General features: G+C 36.0%; 1 protein-coding gene across 1 annotated transcript in view; it reads left to right on the top strand.

Moving 5' to 3' along the window:
• Nucleotides 1–20,606, top strand: part of Sugct (succinyl-CoA:glutarate-CoA transferase) — a 743,994-nt gene that overhangs the window by 42,511 nt on the left and 680,877 nt on the right. The gene's annotated exons all lie outside the window — the stretch shown is intronic.

Here is a 20,606-nt window from a genome sequence, read left to right as displayed (position 1 = left end):
AAACGGGACCTCCAGCCCTAGTTCTTTGAGGTATCTCCGTATTGATTTCTGCAGTGGTCACACCAGTCTGCACTCCCACCAACAATGGAGAAGGGTTCCTTCCTCCCCACACCCCCACCAGCATTTGTTATTTGTTGATTTCTAAAGACGAAGGAGTGAAGGGAGGGGAAGGGGAAAGGAAAAGAGGGAAAGGAAAAGCTATGAGAAAAGAAAAAAAAAAGCAAATGAAATCTATGTAAATAGGGAAGGGTGGAGGGGGTGAAGGGCGCACAGGTAATGGGGAAAAAAATAAGAACCAAGATACATCATGTGCAGGTACAAACACCCAATGATAAATGTAAACGAATTGTATACCTAAAATGTACCAATAAAAGGGAAGGAGGAAAAACAAAAAAAGAAAGAAACTTCTTGCTGGTGTTGGATTTCTTGATGCGATTGTGCTTTCCCTTTTCCAAACATTTAGCATGTGAAACATTTACGTATTAAGGAATGTTAACCTAAATGGACATTTTCGTAAATGCATTGGCTGTTTGTATTTCTTCTTTGAATTATCTGTCCATAGTTTTACCAGTGTTCTATATTGGTGTTTTATAAATATTTGCAAAGTACTGTTGTTAATACAGATGAATTACAGGTGAAATGTTAATTGGCTTTAAGATGACATAGAAACTCAACCTATCCTCTCCATATATTTGCAAGTACCAAGTCAAGGGAAGGAAAAGAATGCGGTAAAGTCTTCTTAGTGCTCAACCTTTGCCATTGACTCTTGTGTGGGTATATGGGTATGTGGGTGTGTCTTTAGGTTATTGGGGGAAAAAGTATTTAGTGTTATTTTTACATATTTTATAAATACCAGTTAATTAGGTTGCAATATAGACAGGTGACTTTTACTTAAAATAGAAAATTATATTAATAGTTTTGTCACAAAAATTCATAATATTTTTAGTTCTTATTGATTCATCTTTCAAAGGTCTACTTCTGGCCTATGATCTGCCAGGCAGCATTTTATGGTTCTGGTTGCAGGAGTGACTAAAACACACCTGTTCTTTCTGGGAGACTTATATTCTAGGTTATAGTCATTGGGTGTAGAAGAGATAAGAGTTAGAGAGAAAAATAAAGCAGGGCAAAGATTAACTATTTTGTATCAGAAGTTGAGAGGTGGCTTCATTGTAAAGGTGAAATTTGAGTGGAGACTTGAATGAAGTAAAGGAATGAGCCACATAGGTATTGCCAAAGAGGATTTCAGAAGGTTGAACACCAAGTACAAAAGACCTGCATTAAGAGTGTTCTGGGCATGGTTGAGGACCTGCAATGCCAGTATGGCTGAAGCAGAGTGAGCAAGGTAATGGGAATAAAATCAGAGAGATGTAGATTATTAAGATCACAAAAACGTGTTTTCTGGTTTTACTGTAAGTGGGATTGTAAACTAATGGAGGATTGTGAACAGAAGAATGATACAATCTGACCTTTTTAAGGGATCTCTCTAGCCATTGTGTTGAGAATGGACTATGGACTCTACAGTATAGAGGACAAAGGTGGAAGCAGAAGCACAATTATGAAGCTGTTGAAATTTTCCCGGTTAGACATACTGGTGGCTTGAGTTAGAGTAGTAGTGATGGAGGCAGTTGGAGAGTGACGAATTCTGAATGTTTTCCAGATAAAGTGCATAGGATTTGCAGATGGTTTACAGATGAGCATCAGTGAAAGAGAGATTAAAGATGCTGCTTTCAGTTTTGCCTGAGCAATTCAAAGAATAGAATTACTATTTCCTGAGATAAGAAATGCTGGAAAGGAGATTTTGTGGGGTAAATATCAAGAGTCAGGTTTTGAATTCGTCTTGCTTGAGTTGCCTATTCAAGTGGAGAAGTAGAAAACAGGATTGGAATTAAGAGTCAAGAGTTCATAGGAGATTGGAAATTTTATAGTTAGGAGTAAATATGAAGCCTGGGTGAGATCATTTGAGAGTGAGTACAGACAGAACAAAGAGACTCCATTGGGTTGAGCCTAGGGCACTCTAATGACTAGATGTTTGGGTGATAACTACAATACAGGGAAGTACATTGAAAAGGATTTGTCAGTAAAGTAGGATGAGAACCTCCTAGAAGCCAAGCACACAAATTACTTATTTTCAAAGACAGCTTAAGGTTAAAACCATAGACAGTGTATCCACAAAGGCAAAAAGCATACTGGTGTGTTGTAAATTTTCTCTGCTTTCTCTCATTTCTAAGCCATCACATATGTTCCCATTGCTCAGAGCATGGTTCTCCTGCCACTTCTGTTTGCTCTTTCATTTCCCTTTAGAGCTCAGCTTGGGTATCATTGCCTCTTAATCCCAGGAGACTGGGTTGAGTGTTTTGGTCCATATTTTGCATTTTTCTCTTTCCTTGCTTATCTCTTGTTTCCCTGTAGGCTCTTGTTCTATTCCCACTTCCATTCAGATGGTAGTGGTTCAGCAAGAGTTTCTTGAATCAATGAATGCATAATCTGAACCTGAGTAAAGAATTTTAAATAGCTGCCATTTTCTCTGCATTCCACTTTTTATGGATAAGAATCAATGGTAAAGCTTATGCTTACATTTTCCAGAGAAACTTCCAGAGCATACCTGGGGTGAGTGAATACTTGGCCTAGTTTGTTATTTCTTCTACAGTTTATCCATATCACTATACAATGATAATTGCTTTAAGGTACAAAAAGAGCTTATACCATGAAGTAAGTATTCAATTACTGTCATAGATCTTTTATCTTGGGCCTTTTCCTAAGGCCAGGAGAGGAACTAGTACATTTAAAAAGATTGAAAAAGAAACTAAGAAAAAAACTTTACCCCTTAAGTTTCAGTAAATTTATAATAGATTCCTGAAAATCTTGCTTTAGTGCAAAAAGCCACAAAATATTTTGTTAAAATATTTAGTATTCATAAAATAATGATGAAAATACACCTATTTCTGTGCATTCAGGTTAATTGAGATATTTGAATACTTTGCCTTTCACAGTGTAATATTTTGTGATGGTTATCTTAATAAATTCAGCCGTAAGGACAATGTTTGCATGGTATTTTAGATAGGATGAAAAGCTGTCTGGTCATTAATCTCTATACTAGATAAAGTTGAGAGACAAGTTCTCTACATGGTTGATAACTCTTTTTCTCTAGATTTGACTCTTTTTAGATGAACTGTTTTATAGATTTGTAAACACAGCTTTTTTTAATAACCAGTTTTATATATATGTGACAGGAGAGATTTTTTTCCTTAGAATCTCAAAATCCAACAGAAACATTGAGGTCTAAAATATTCATATAGGTAAATTATTATTTTCTGAAATATCCTATTACCATAAAATGCTATATAGACAACAAATATGAACATCTTATATGAAAAGAAATATTTATTTCTCTTTCTTATGTATGTGGTCAGCTGGGATTTGGCTGATGCCCACTGGTTAGGTTTAGCTCCAAGTTGTGGATTGGGAGCCCAGTCCACTCTGCATATCTTCCGGGGATCCTCTTGCCTCAGCCACCCCATAGCTGAAATTATAGGCATGTGTCATCATTGCTGGCTGGATCATATGATTTCTAGCAATAGCAATAGACATATGTAGTCTGAAAAAGCACCTCTCGTTATTCTGTTATTCCCTCCATCCCCACATCCTGACAGTCTTTAGAATAACATCCATACAGTTCATTTTTATTTATTTCCTGATAAGGGAACAAGCCAGAAGGTCCAAGGGACCTAAGGTCACATGGCTATTTAATAGCAGATGGGCTTAAATTTAGGCTTTTTGACTTGGTATTAAGTGATTCAGTGCTTTCCATACTTATACAAGTGCTGACATGGATTTTGTGATTACAAGACAATGAACAACTCTACTTCAAAATTATTTTTGTCTTTACCATTCATTTATTGTTAATCATATTTGCAATTGTGGAAGTCATAAGCAAATTCATTAGTCAGGAAGTCTAAATTTCAGCAGATTCTTTTGGAAGGAAAAGTCACTTACGTATCATTAGTTTATGTGGACATAAAGCAAAATTCATCTCTTATAGAAGTTTGGTATTCTTGGTAATCAATATTTACTTTTTATTTTGTAATAAGACTGATTATATCAGTATAAAGTTTCACATGTAATGATTGGTATCCTAGACCTTCCTGATGTTTCTCAGTGGTATTGCTGTCTTGTGAGTGCTGTCTAAGCCCAAATTGCTTGTTCTCACATGTTGGCCTTGTTGCTAATGAGAGTAATAGTAGAATGGCTGGGAGATTTACTTTCACACACTCAGACAGTTTTGTCATTGAAATCACCTCAGTCTATGAAATCTGGTGTGCAAGACAAAAATGTTAAACTGATTTCAAGGGAGGAAGGATCTGATTATTTCTATTAGTAAGGTCCCCTTATCATTTCAGAGGAAGCTGCGTATGCACATTAGGGGGCAGTGTTTTAAAAGCTATTATTCACTAGGAATTACTTTTTGAAAAAAGTTCCCTGTGAACCACTACATAGAATCTTTGAAGGGGTATATTTATATTTTTTAAGAAGGCTGTTTTTTTCCCTTAAGTGACCCCTCCATATCTCTCTATGCTTTTAATTTTTAAAGAGCAACTTTTGACCATTTATTTTTGTATTTTCAGAGAGAATTTTTGAGAGAGTTAGACCCACTCTTTAGATCTAAATAGAAAAATTCTAAGAGGTCTATTTATGAAAGAAAATAAAAGCATATGTTAAAACACAGGGACAAGAATAGCAAAGATAATTTTTAAGAAGAACATGGTATGTAGATTTACCTAGTTAGATATTAAATCTTATAAAACAATAATTATTCAGACAGTATGGTATTGGCAGAAGGACATTGATATAGACCAATGTCATAGAATGGGGAGTTCAGACACAGACTGCATGTACATAGAGATATTTTTGTGTGGATTATACTACAGATCATTAAAAATGAGGTGTGCAAAAAATGATGGGAATAAGCTTGTCATCTTTATGAAGAAAGAGGAAATTGAACTTCTAGTTTATTTCATACACTAAAATAATATTTTAGGTAGATTTAAGCCCTAAATATAAAAAGTAAGACTTCAAAAATTTTTAGAAAACATACAGGAGAATGTCTCCATGACCTTAAGGTAGGGAAAAATTTTGTACACAATACTCAAAAAGCGCAAACTACAAAAGAAAATATTGACAGACTTGGATACTTATTAAACTTGGCTACTTATTACATTAAAAACCTTCATGTTTCAAGAAGTACTATAAAAAGCAAGAAGATAAGTAGCAGGCTCTTGCAATAAAACTGACAAAGGATTAATGTCTAGAATATTAAAAATTCTTTTCAGGTCAAAAAGGAAAAAAGAGAACCAATTCAAAATAAAAATGAGCAAGCTCCAAAAAAGAAACCTTAAATAAATATATATTATTCAGTCTCAGACGTCTTTAGACAATACAAATTAAAACAGAAACAATATTCTACTTCCCACCCATGAGCTTGATAGATGTTCAAAAATCTGACCGTACAAAGTATGAGTGTAGCAAGGGAACACTTGGCCAGTGCTGGTGGGACTTCAGATTGGTACACCCATGTTGGCAAGCACTTGCAAAGTTGCATGTGAGTCTATCCTGTGATGAATTTTTATTTCTAGGTATGTGCCTGTAGAAAATGAAAGTTTCTTAAACTTTTCAAGTTCAGAAATAAAAGTGAGGAAATCAAGTTACAAAAGATGATATACAGAACAACACCATTTATTTAAAGTTAAAATCATGTAAAATATTGTATATATTTTTAGTAACACACTCATATGTGGTTAACATGTAGATATACATAGTAATGAAGATATTAAATTCCACAGAATGATTATCCCTTGGAGTGAGGAAGGAGGAACATAGGAAAGAGAGGGCTATACACAGGGCTTCACTTCTATTTTCAGAATAACTTGACCTGCTGGTATGTATTTATTATTCTGTAGTTTACAACTGAAATAACAACAATAAAAAATCCATAAGTGTCCAAATAATTCCCTTCTTCTATCCTTCCTTCCCTGCATCTCCACCCACTCACAAACAAATATTTCTTGAACTTGTGTATATTTCTGGCTATGTCAATGTTAAGGGGAAACATTGCATATGTAGTTCCACCTTTAAGGAGCTTACAGACCAGTGTTTAAGTCATTCTATTAAATGTTTAAAAATACAGTATGCTGTGTATTAATAAATTGTGCTGTTATGAAATAAACAGAATATGAGATTAATAGAGGAGGACATGTGAGTTGTAAATAGGATTTTTAGGGAAAGCCTTTCTGGAGTGGTAATGTTTAACAGACCTAAAGGATAAAAAGGTGCTAGTATGTAATGAGTCGGGAAAAATGATTCAGGCAGAGAGAATAGTATGTGCAAAGGCCCTGAGGTGTAGGAAAGATCCAGATACTTTTGGGAACATAACAGAAAGCCAGTGTGTCTGGAATACCAATGTGTCTGGAAAACTGAGAGCAGACTGTCTGAGGAGACACTGCAGAGGTATGCAACGGCCATGGGATGGTGGAAGGGGTTTCAGTACTAGGACTCAATTCCTGGGTGACTCAACTCCTTATTGACATTGGATATTGAAATAATGTTTGTATTTCAGACACTAGCTTAAATATAAAATTTCTTTAGATTATTAAAGATCACTGTGGTGTTTCAGCATAAATTGTAGAGAATGAGGATGAGCAAAAATACATAAGACATCTAGCCACTGTATTCCATGTTCATATTGTGTAACAAGGAACAAAACACTGTTGTTTTGTACTCTTTTGTGTACACTGTTGTACTCTTATGAGATGAGTTTGTATATGTATGTGTGTGTGTGTGTGTGTGTGTGTGCACTCAAACTACATCTTTTATTTTATTTATTTTGTGATGCTTGGATTTGAACACAGAGCCTCCCTCATGCTTGGCAAGTGCTTTACCTCTCACCTATACCCCTAGCCAGACATCTAAAAAAGAATAAGTAGAGGTCAGCCTGTGCTACAAATCCAGAGAAATTTTGAAAAGGAAAAGAAAGACAACAGAAATGGAAATGAAAGAAAGGAAGGAGGAGAAAATGAAGGAGGAAGAAAAGAAAGAAGAAAGGAAGGAAGGAATAGGGGGAATAAAGGGAAAAAATCAGAATTAAGTCAAATGGAATCTTAAGAGGTAAGGTTTTTATTTGTTTTGTTTGTAAGTTTTTTGGTTTTGTTTTGTTTTCTAAAAATAGTAGTCCAAGCTGGGTGGTCGTGTGGGCCTGTGGTCCTATCTATCAGGGAAGACTGAGGCGAAAGGGTCCTCTGAGTCCAGGAATTTGAGACCAGACTGACCAAATAGTGAGACTCCATCTCAAAAGAAAAAAAAAATCGATCTCTAGCACTGCCAGAATAAAATAAAAATAGTAATCTGGGTTAGTTCATCTGATGATATTCACATGGCATTAAGCACCATTTCCATATTGAATAGATAATAAATATGGACATGACAGCTTTTGACATTGAAAGGACCTCTCATAGCCAAAATAATAGAAAATTACTGGTAAAAATTATGAGTGTCTCTGTTGCTGCTTCTATCAGGGATATTTTCCCTCAGAATTTCAGAATGCTGTGGCTATCTGTCCAACTTCATAGTGATTCCTAGAAAAATGTGGTTAGGCATATTTACATTTCATAGTAAACTCATAATTTACTAATGACACCATATCTACAAGAGAAGAGTACTTTCCTATATACTGTGACTATAGGGTTTTAAAAAACCCCTAGAGGTAGGACTCAGATTATCTTTCATCTGTAGCTGTGGAATGATTGCAGAAATGACTTTATGCTTTTATTTTGGCTCCCAGTAGCATAGCCTTTTTAATCTTCAAATATTTCTTTTTAACTATGCACATATTAACAGATGTGTTACAGGCAGACACTATCTTTTCTCTTACACTACTTCTGTAAACTTGTATATACTGTTTGTCCATTTCCTTGGTTGTGGATAAAATCCCAGGCAACTTCTATATAATTTTTTCTAATTATTTAACTGAAAGTATTAAAAAGTTCAGTCAAATTTAACATTAAAACATCCAACTCTTTTTCAATTTAACTGAAGGTAAGGGAAAGGTAGCATGTCCAAGATGCAATGATGCATAATACAAACAACTCTTTGCAAAGAAGTCCTTGCTAAAGGTCTTATTACCTTTCTACCTTTTCTTGAGTGAGATTCAATGGATGATAATCTAAGGGCAGCAAAGCTGGCTTCATAATCTTTTAGCATTCCTGCATTGCTATTCTGCACATAGGGCTTCTTTTTGGGTTTGAAGCCTCATCTGAAGCAGGTAAGGAGTCCTGTGTGAATATTCTTTACCTTGATCTTTCCTAAAGAAATATGTTTTTCAAGGAGTAAAGGATAACATACACCCTAGAATTTATGCAGGATCAAAATTTCCATATTTCTTTTACTCATTCCTTTTTTCCTTTGAGTGTGTGTAATGGTGAAAGCCATAATACCTTTTTGTCACCCATCATGGGTCATGGTTGTCACCTTTATAACAGAAGACAAGTTAGCAAGAGAAAAACATAACAGATTGACTTAGCAAGATTTTGTTTGTTTGCTTTTTTTTGGTACCGGGGATTGAACTCAGGACCTTGCGCTCGTGTGGCAGGCGCCGGAACCACTGAGCTAAATCCCCGGCCCTACATTTTTTTTTTTTTTTTGGTACCAGGGATTGAACTTGGGACCTTGTGCTTGCGAGACAGGCGCTGGAACCCCTGAGCTAAATCCCTGGCCCTACTTAGCAAGATTTTATGGCCTTCACGGGTGCACATCCAAAGACTCAGAGAAAAGTATATTTTTATGTTTAGATTTGATGAAGAATGGGCAACTGTGTAGAAGTTTGGGCAAAAAAGGAGTGACCTTATGGTAACTGTCTTAGTCATTTTTTTTTTTTTTGGTTACCGGAGTTGGAACTCAGGACCTTGCGCTTGGAAGGCAGGCAGTGGCACCACTGAGCTAAATTCCCAGCCTGTGTCTTAGTCATTTTCTTGTCCCTGGGACGTGATACCCAATACTGATAATTTAAAGGAAGAGAGGTTTATTTTGGCTTAGGGTTACAAACCATGGTCAGTTCTCTCCAGGGCACATGTGGCATTGCAGAGGGGCATATCAGAGGAATGCTGCTCAGGTCACAGTGGCCAGGAAGTATAGAGAGAAGGGAGGAACTGGGGAGGAGATATACCCTCTAGGTCAGCCCCAAAGTGATCCAGCTCTTTCCACCAGGTCCCGCTTCCCAACAGCATACTGTACTCAGCTGCTGAACTCACCAGTTGGTGAGTATAACACCCCATGATCCAGTCATCTTCCAAAAGCTTGCCTATGACTCCATGAAGGTTTGATGGGACATTCTCTATCTAAACCATAGCTTGCCTATGATTCCATGAAGGTTTGATGGGACATTCTCTATCTAAACCATAGCAGTAATAATCTGTGTGTGTGTATGTGTGTGTGTGTGTGTGTGTGTGTGTGTGTGTGTGTGTAGGGCTGCAGAAAAGAATAACTTTAAGTAGAATAAACCTGAGATTTCTGTCTTCAAAGTTTTTAAGTATGAAAAAATAAAATAATATTTAATGACAAAAGCATTTTGTCTAATTTCACATACATCTTCAATTATTGAAACCCTTGTGAAAAGGATAATTTTTCCATATTCCTAATTTCAAAATAAATATATTTTCCCAGTAGTGAGTAGCGCTTTAAAGATTATACTGAGTTATTACTAGGTATAAGGAATATTAGGAGTTTTCCTTAGGAACTCTGTATGAAACTGTGGGGTTAGGAAAGTGAACAGACTGGAACGTGGACAAAATGACTCTCATCATATTAAAAGAGTCAAAATCACCCTTTTGAAAAGACCTCTGCTGGGTGTAATTGTAGAAGTACAAATGAGTATCATCTCAGTACATAATTTTACACATAAATGTATGTGTGACCTACTCCAGTTCTCAGATTTTTTTCTTATGTTATTGATTGATAGTAGAGAAATTCAAGACTTGAATAGATTGAGCTATTATCTGCATGCTCTAAAATTCTAGAAACAAAGAGATAATCTGGGTGTAAAAATATGGCATAAATTGAACATGGTTCTTTACCCACAGAATTGGTTTGATTCATATTTGCTTTCTAACTTATAATAGTTCTCAATTTAAAAATCTTTGGGGAATTAGGGATCAGCAACAGGGTAAAAGATGACTAAGCAGTGTTATTTAAAGACTGTCACAAATTGAATGTTTCATAGATTGTGCTGGATAAACATGCCAGGATTTAGCCACTATCCCAAAACCCTGTCATCAGAACAAAATTGTTTCCCCTTATGGTAATAGGCCTTGGAAATAAGTCCACAAATTTAAAGAAGCAATGCTAGATAGGAAGAAAATTTATACTTAAAAGGACAAATAGCAGATGTTAGATAAAGTTTAGATAGCATTTATTTCATGAATGCTTATGATTTTTTCCATTTTTTGGAAATGTTCCAAGCCAGTAATAGTACAATACTACAACTTTATTCTCTTTATTTGAATCATAGTATATTCAGTCACAAAGATCAAAAGTATGTGGAGTAGGAGTCATGAATCCTGAAGGATCAGGGATAGTGATAGAATACCAAATTGTGTAATCAGTGAAATCCCACTTGTAAAAAACATAAAACCCACAAAAGTTTATCAAGTGAAAAAATCCAAGTTAAAAAAACTTGGCAAACATATTTGGCTATGAAAAGGACTAGTCTAATAAACAACACAGTTCAAAAATGGGCAAAGGATTTGAGCAAATACTTCTTCAAAGAAGATATATAAATGGCTGACAAGTGAGTGAAAAGATGGTCAACTGGACATTTGAGAAATACAAATAAGATATGAAATGGCACTTCACACATGTGAGGATGGCTGTTACCAAAACTGGAAATAACAAGAGTTGGTGAGGATGTGGAGAAATTAGAACTCTTGTGAACTATTAGTGGGAATGGAAAAATACTGCTGCCACTGTGGAAAACAGCATTGAGATGTGAGCATAAGAATTACCACATGATCCAGCAGTTCCACTTCTGTGTGTATAACTAGGAGCTGAAAGTAAGATCTTGATGAGGATTTGTACAGCCTTATTCATAGCAGCATTATTCAAAGTAGCTAAAATGTGAATGTGACCCAAGTATCCATAGATGGGTGAACAAATAAGCAAAATGTGATATGTGCATGCAGTGAAATATTCAGCTTTAAAAAGGAAGGAAATTTGAAGACGTGCTACAACAGGGATGAACTTCGAAGACATTATGTTAAATGAAATAGGACAGTTATGAAAAGACAAATATTGTATGTTTCTACTTATATGAGGTACCTAGAGCAGTCAAATTTATAGAGACAGAAACAGTGGTAGTTGCCAAGTTGGGATGGAGAGAAGGAAGGGAAATTCTGTACAGAATTTCACCTTTGGAAAATGAAAAAGTTATGGAAATTGATGTTAGCTGCCAAGTGTCATCTGACAGAAAGGCAGGCTCCAAAAAACATGGCAGTGTGTCCTTGTCTACTTTATTCACCAGATCTGGCACTCAGTGACTTCAGGCTCTTCCCCAAAGTCAAAATGACTATGAAGGGGAAATATTTTGAATCAATTCAGGACATCAAGGCAGCCATAACAGTACAACTAAAGACACCCAGGAAAGAAGATTTCCAGAACTACCTCAGAAAGTGACAAAAACAATGGAATAAGTGTGTTTAAAGTGAAGAGGAGTATTTTGAGGGCAAATAATGGCAATGTGTTTTTTATTACAATAAATTTAAAAAATTTAAAAACATTTTGCAGTCACATCTCATACATATTTCTACTCCCCCATCACGAAAAATATTACTATTGAGGTCTTTTATCTGTAAGTGCACTGGATCAATTATATACCAGCAACAGTGTTCAGTGTTTTTCTTCAGTTCTTTTATGCATCTTTTACTTATTTGAATAGGACAACCTTTGCTTTTACCTTCACCATTTCTGGTCTGTTACTTGTATGCAAACTATTTGTTACATACATAAAACCATGGAAGTTAACAGATATAAGCTTTTTGGTCCATCACTGACCACCTGTGCTTTGCAATATCTAAGACAAACAAGCTTACATGGAAACCATAGAACAATGGACAGTGTGGCCAGACACCTCTGAGATGAAGACAGAACAGAAATAAAGCACAAGACACAGAAGACCCTCAGATTATGTACTGTAAGAGTGGAGCACCAATATGTTTCCTTTTCCATCTCTCTCACCATCTCGCTTTCAGCATTTCCTTGGATTTCTTGCTGTTCTCCAGTTTAATTTTCTAGAACAGAGGCCTTGAAGAGCCCATGTGTCAAATGTGACCAGCTGTCTGATTTTGAAACAGTTTTATTGGTGCATAGTCAGGTCCATTAGTTTACATATATGTAGTTTATGGCTACTTTTGTGGTGCAACAGCAGAGTAGAGCAGTTAAAACAGAGATCAAAAACCTTGAAAAGAATGAAATATTTACTATCCTTTGACTTCTGCAAAAAAATTTCAGGCCTCAGATCCAGAGCATTTGGTGTTTGTGGCCCGAAGGAAATGATGAATGATGATACAATAGGATGGAGAGAAAAAGGTACTTTATTTGTATCCTTTTTAGCTTCCAAAGGGTAGGTCCTGAAGATATTTAGGATTGAAAATGCATTGTAATGTAAAAGCCAGGAATCTGAGTCCTATGCCCACATTCCTAAGTATAGAAATAATTCTCCACAGTGAAGAGGATTACAGAAGTAGTAAGAAATGTTACTAGGAAAAGTTTACATTTGATTTGGCTATATAAAAAATAATATAACATCTAATAGATCTTGAGTGCTTAGTATGTTATAGGTACTGTTTTAAGCATTTATTATACTATTATGTCACGTTAGTTATACACAGTTGGGATAATATAAAATAGGTAAAATTATGATATCAATATTAATTGCTTATAATTTATGGAAAATATGCAACATAATTGAAACTTATCAGCTTGAAATTCTGAGACTTGTATTACAGTGCCTTTGGTCTTGGGGAAGTCATTACACTAGTTGGAGCCTAAATGTCTCATTTCTAAGGTGAGAATAAATCTCTGCTTTTCTTTCTTTTTTTTTTTTTGGTACTGGAGATAGAACTCGGGTCCTTGAGCTTGAGCAGCAGGCAGCGAAACCACTGGGGTAGATCCCTGGCCCTACTCTGCTTTTCTTATATGCTGCTAGTGAGTCTGAGATGTAATTCATAAAAGTCCTTTAAAAACTGTAAATTAAATCAGACACAAGGTTAAATATTGCATAGTTTCTCTTATGTGAGAAGCCTAAAATATAAATAATTTAAAGAGTAAAATAAAAGATAAATGATAGGGAACAGGGAGATAGACCTTATACAGATGAGAGGGGATCTAGAGATGGAGGGAGAGGGAAGAGAAAGAAGAGGAAGGGGAAGTAAAAAGGATTAAGATGCGGTATGTACATGTATCAACTCCTCACAATGAATGTACTCATTATGTATTGTAAACATGTACTAATAAGAAATTACAATTGTAAATTATTCCATAGATATTAATGACATTATGTCATTAAGCATAGTTCAGTTTGAGCTGTGTAAAGTTTGTATTTTGTATAATGGTAGTTATATCTGGATCACCTTTTTATGAGACTACATGACGGAAAGGTGAAGGCTCAGTAGACAGATGTGGGTTGAAGTCCCCATTCTATTTTTATTGTTTGTGTAGTTTTGTCCACGTTATTTAACCTCTTGTAACCTCTATTTTCTGGATATGAAAAAAAGAACAAGGAAGCTGGCGCCTCCCCTCATGTATTTGGATATACAAATACTTTCTCATTTTTCTTTCTGCATCTGCCTGTTTACCATTTATCTGTCTAATCTATCTACATTTTTTATATAGAACTGTATAAAAGCAAGTTACAGACATGGGATGCCCCTTTGCCTTGGTTTCAATATATATTTCATAAAAGCAAGGAATTTTGTTATGTACCTGTAGCACAATTACCAAAATCAGAAAATAAACATTGAAATAATACTATTATACAGAGTCTACCAAAAAGATATATACACATTTCAGCACTAATAAATGTCTGGAAGCTAATGACCACCATTTTGAGCACTTCTTGTAATTGTAAAGGCCAAAGGTAATTTGTATGAATCTCATGATGTCTCAGTAAATTTAGTATAAAAATATTTATACAAGTTTTTCTTTTCCTGATGTTTATTATTTTGGCAGGCCCTATTGATATTGATATTGTTGGGGACAAAATTGTTGTTTTGTCACGTGTTCCAGTAATATCTTTTACAGCATAAGAAAATGGAAAATCTGCATTGCATTCACTTGTCATGCCCCCTTAAATCTGAGGCTTTCTTTGTAGCTCATGGCATTGGCAATTCTGTAGTGCAGGTCAATTATTTAGTTGAATGTCCCCATTTGGATTTCTCATATGTTTTCTTATGAATAGATTTATTTATTTTTTTACAGGAAAACATTTATTGGTACATTTTAGGCATACGTAATGATAATACTCATTGTAGGGAATTTGCATCTGTATATGATACATACTGCCTCTTTTTCCCATTCCTCCCTCTCCCCTCAAGTTCCCTCCTGTCCCTATGTACAAAAGCTTTGTTTCTATTTTTTCCTTCTATTTTCTCCTTTTTTTGTCCTTTCCTTCCTTTCTCCCCATCTCCTCCCTTGTTCCCCTTCCCATTTGAACATTTTCTTCCCATTTCCCAATATCTGTTATACAAAGATTTAAATACTTGTCACAGTCACATCTCAGAAAGTGATGCTGAGTTCTTTGTGATGCATTGTATTAGGAGGCAAATGCTCCGATTATTCCCGTTACAACTTTGATCATTAAGTGAAAGGCATGCTAGCCAGATTTCTCCATTGTAGGTACAGTTTTGTACCCTTTGTAGTTAAGGATATCTTGTGGGGTTGTACACTGACACTATGTAACTATTCTGGGACTCCTCAAACTTTCATCTACCAGTCCTATCATATATTTAAGATTCCTGACTGAGTTTACTATTATGATATTGGTAAATAGTTGCTTTCTAATTCCGCTATTCCTTCTATATTTTTTAGTTAGCTCTCTACTACAAGGAAGAGCTTTCTCTTCTCCTTTGTTTATATCAGTATGGACTCATATTTTATTCAATAGGTTATAATCTTGAATTGTCATTACTTATTTAATTTTTGGTTTCTTCATCCTTTTTTGTTGTTTGAATATTTTATTTTGAAAATTTTATTGGTACATTTTAGATATACATAGTGATCACATTTATCATAGGGAATTTGTACCTGTACATAATATATCTTGATTCTTCTTTTTTTTCCCCAATCCCCTCCCCTCCCTTCAGCCCGTCTTCCCCTGCTTATTTACAAAATTTGTGTTTTGATTTTTTCCTTCTGTTCTCTTTATCCCCTTTCCTTCTTTTTCCCCTCGCCCCTCCCTTGTTCCCTTTCTGGTTGGAACATTTTCTTTCCATTTCCCAATATCTATTATACAGCCCAAATGTCCATCAATGGATGAATGGATAAAAAAGATGTGGTATTTTTATACAGTGGAGTACTACTTTGCTATAAAGAAGGATAAACTTGAAGCATTTATAGGTGAATAGATGCACCTTGTGACTATACTTTTAAATGAAATAAATTGGAACAAAAGTGTAAATAAGGGTCATTATTTATTTTGATGCAAAAATTTTTCCCAATTTGACTAATGGGAGGATCTTTAAAATGGCTTCTATATACTTTTTCTTTGTTTTCATTTTTTGTTGAACACTTTTTTAAAAATTTGGCTAAAGATGTTCTGAGTTCGAGAGCCACACGGGCAGAGTGCACCAGGCTGACTGAGCCCAGCTCTGTCTGGCAGGATATGCCCACTTGCGACCAGGAGCCGGTGAGGACCCCCCCAGGCACCCACCAGCCGCCAGCTTAGCCGCGTGGGCGCCTGCAACAACAGCCCCCCCCTCCCCCGCCTCTGGCCTCTTGGCTATGAAACTGGTTCCACACTACAGAGGCACAGGGGAACATGAAGGCCATTGTCCTGAGCTGCAGAAGTAAACAACAGAGAGAGGGCTTCTCTCAGGCTCCCTGATAAAGACTAAGGCCCACTGGAAAAGTGAAGAGAAGTTGGAGGGATCATCACCTCCCATTTGAAACTGGACTATCTTTAGGAGAAAGGCAGCTGGAACCCATAATAAAACTTTGCAGGGTTTAACCCTGCAGGAGGACAGGGAACTCAACTTAGGACTTGCAGCCAGAAATCTGCCTGAATCTCACAGGTCTGTGACTGGCTTACTGAGACTCATTGACTTATAAATGCACACTGCTGCCCATGTAGTTTATTGTGACAGCAGAGATATACCCTGAAGGAGGCCCTCCATTTTTTTCTTTGCTTTGTTATTTTCAAAATCACCACTATTTTTTTGCTCTTATTTTTGATTTTTTTTCTTCTTTTGCTACTCTTAAAATTTTTCTTTTTCTCTTTTTTCTTTTTCTCTTTTCTTTCTCTCTCTCTTCCTCACTCCCTTGCTGTCCCACATTGTTCTTCATCTCCCTTTGTGTTCCTGTTCTGGCCCTAATTCGTATTTCTTCTTTTTTTTTTTTTAATTAGATTCTTTTATTGGTACATTTTAGGTATACAACACAATTACATTTCTCATTGGGAACTGTACCTTTACATAATGCATCTTGGTTCTTATTTTTTCCCCATTCCTAGCCCTCCCTTCACCCCCTCCACCCTTCCCTATTTACAAAGACTTTATTTCCATTTTTTCCATTTCTCAGCATTTTTCCTTTCCCTTCTTTCCTTTCCCCTGCCCCTCCCACTACCCCTACCCCTTTGGACATTTTCTTCCTATTTTGCATTATCTATTATTCATTCTAATCATTGGTACATTTTAGGTATACAATATAATGACATTCATCATTGGAAATTTGCACCTTTACATAGTCTCTCTTGGTTCTTATTTTTCACCCTTGCCCAGCCCTCCCTTCACCCCCTCCATTCCTCCCTATTTACAAAGATTTTCTTCCTATTTTTCCATTTTCTCATATTAATCCCATTCCCTTCTATCCTTTCCCCTAGCCCTCCCACTTCCTTCCCCTTTGCCCCTTTTCTTCCTATTTCACATTACCTATTATACATTTAGTCTTTGTTTATACTTTCAGTTTCTCACACCAGAGAAACTATTTGGTATTTATACATGTGTGTCCTATTTATTTCACTTAAGAGTGTGATGAAATTGGAGATCCATACCAAAAGAAACTCAAAAAATTTCATAAACACAAGGAAATTGAACAACACACTTCTGAATAACCAATGGGTCACAGAGGAAAGTAAAGAAGAAAGCAGACAGATCCTTCAATTAAATAACAATGACAATACAACATATTGGAATCTATGGGACACAATGAAAGCAGTCTTATGAGGGAAATTCATAGCAGTGAATATGCATATGAGGAAAACAGAATGAGCCCAATTAAACAACCTGATGCTGCACCTCAAACTTCTAGAAAAAGAAGAGTGGGACAAACTCAAAGCTCATACAAGGGAGGAAATTATAAAGATCAGAGGAGAAATCAATGCAATGGGGACTAAGAGATCGATACAAAAAAATCAATGAAGCCAAGAGTTGGTTCTTCAAAAGAATCAGCAAAATTGACAAACCCTTAGCCAACCTTGTCAGAAAAAAGAAAGAAAAGGTCCAAATCCATGCAATTAGGAATGAAAAGGGTGAAATTACAACAGACCCAGCAGAAATCCAGAGGATCATCAATACCTACTTCCGGAACCTATACGCCAATAAGATGGACAACACAGAAGAAATGGACAGATTCCTAGATACATATGAATTACCAAAGTTGAACGAAGAAGACCTAAAAATTCTGAACAACCCAATATCAACCAATGAGATTGAAAATGTAATTAAAAACTTATCAACTAAGAAAAGCCCTGGCCCTGATGGCTTCACTGCTGAATTCTACAAGACATTTAGAGAGGAACTGCTGCCACTACTGTTTAAACTCTTCAATGAAATTGAAAGGGAAGCAATACTCCCAAACTCATTCCTGGAAGCAAGCATCACCTTGATCCCCAAAGCAGAGAAAGACCCAACTGAAAAGGAGAACTATAGGCCCATCTCACTAATGAACATAGATGCAAAAATCCTTAATAAGATAATGGCAAACAGAATGCAGAAGATCATCAAGAAGATCGTAGACCCTGATCAAGTGGGATTCATCCCAGGGATGCAGGGATGGTTCAATATACGAAAATCAATTAATGTAATACACTATATCAATAGAGCCAAGGACAAAAACCATATGATTATCTCCATAGATGCAGAAAAAGCATTTGACAAAATCCAACATGCATTTATGATAAAAACCCTACAAAAAATTGGAATAGATGGTTTCTTCTTTATTTTTCTTTTCTTCTCTCTCCTTCTTTTGCCTGTGTGCTCTGGCCTCACTGATAACCTTCCCCTATCCCTCTATCTACCTATTCCTACCTCCCCCACTCCTTCTAACTCCCCATCCCGAAGGGTAAAATTGCTATATTGAACAGTTTATTCACTATAAACATATGTTGGATTTGTCCTTGATCTTGATTTAATTCACACAGTTAAAGATTATAGATTTTTTTTAAAGGTTATAGATTAATAACCACCAAAAATTATCATTTTCTAAAAGGTACTTGATGCTATTTTGTTGCTGATTATATCACTTGGGCTAAGGTGTTGTGATTGATCTAATCAGTTGTCCTTCCTGGTATAATGAAAATGAGATAGCCTCAGAGCTATTAGAGACTCAAAACCTAAAGACCAGCTATACCTGGAAGACACTTCTGAGAAGCAGTCATTCCGTAAGGGTTCTAAATACATCAACAAAGATACTTACAATAAGCAACTTCAAAGTATCAACCCAGGAACTAAACCAAGGACAGTACCAAAAACAAAAATGAGAAGATATTTAAGTAAGGTACAAACTCAGACTTCCATCCCACAAAAGGCAAATTCTGGGGGAAACAAGGTGGAAAAGTCTGACAAATTAACCACCTGGACACCCTGAACTGATAGCACATTAAGTAACAAAACAGATGAATAAGGCTCTAGAAAAATGCAAAACAGAAATAATCTCCCAGATAACTACAGAGATGGTGAGCAGAGTGAAAGACATGATTAGAGGCTCTAGAACAGAAACAGATAAAAAAGCAGATGAGCTCAGAATATGCTGGAAGCCATGAATGCCCAGCATAAGAAAGAAATGGAAACACGATCGCCCAACATAAGAAAGAAATGGAATCCATGAAACAGATTCAAACAGATATTGAGGAGATTAAAAACTCCATTGAAAGCATGCATAGCAGATTGAGGGAATCTGAAGATAGAATATCAGATATAGAAGACAGGATTGTGGTTAAGGACCATGAAAACAGAGATTTCTTAAAAGTAGTAAGGGACCATGAGAAATCAATCCAGCATCTGCTAGATAATGTAAAGAAGAATAACGTAAGGCTGATAGGAGTCCATGAAAAAACAGGAGAAAGTACAATTGACATAAAAAATTGTTCACTGAAGTAATAGTAAAGAACTTCCTAGACAGAGGTGGAGAATTGGACATACAGATAAATGAGGCATATAGAACTCCAACTAGCCATACTCAAAAAAAATCTACACCTAGACATATCCCAGAAACCCAACAGAAGAACAAAATCCTACATGCAGTTAGAGAAAAGAAACAAATCACCTACAAAGGAAAGCCCATCAGAATCATGGCAGACTTCTCCACATAAACCCTCAAATCAAGGAGAACCTGGAGTGAAGTATTTCAAGCCCTAAAAGAAAATAACTTCCAACCTAGACTGTTGTATCCTGCAAAATTATCTTTCAAAGTCAATGGGGAAATTAGATACTTCCACAACAAAGAACACTTGAGAAATTTCATGAACACCAAACCAGCACACCAAACAATTCTAAGCAATATCCTAGAAAAAGACAATGAACGTCACAACTCTATGAGGCCCAACAGAGGGAAGCCACTGGGCAAGGTAAGACACTAAAGGGAAAAGGGGAAAAATAAGAAATAAAAGAGCCAACAACAGTAAAACATCATGACAAGGATGAGTCAATCTCTATCAATTATGACTATCAATGTTAATGGCCCCAATTCATCAATCAAAAGAAATAGATTGTCAGAATGGATTAAGAAGCAAAATCCAGCAATATGCTGTATTCAAGAAACTCATCTAACTCAAAAAGAAATTCATAGACTAAAAGTAAAACGATTGAAAACAGTTCTCCACACGACAGGAAACCAGAAAAAAGCAGGCATAGCAATCTTATTTGCAGACAAAGTAGACTTCAAACCAAAACTAATGAAGAGAGACAAAGATGGTCACTACATCCTTGTGAAGCAAACAGTCCAAGAGGAAGAGATGACAGTCCTAAATATATATGCACCAAATACGAATGCCCCCAACTATACAAAACAAATATTAATGGACATGAAAAACGAAATAAGCACTAATACAGTTGTAGTGGGGTACCTCAATACCCCAC

This window comes from Heterocephalus glaber, unplaced genomic scaffold (assembly GCF_053883595.1).
Source record: "Heterocephalus glaber isolate CG9 unplaced genomic scaffold, H.glaber_assembly_v1.0 deba00001610, whole genome shotgun sequence".
Lineage (NCBI taxonomy): Eukaryota > Metazoa > Chordata > Mammalia > Rodentia > Bathyergidae > Heterocephalus > Heterocephalus glaber.
Note: the sequence above shows the minus strand (reverse complement) of the source record. Positions and strands in the feature narration are given on the sequence as shown.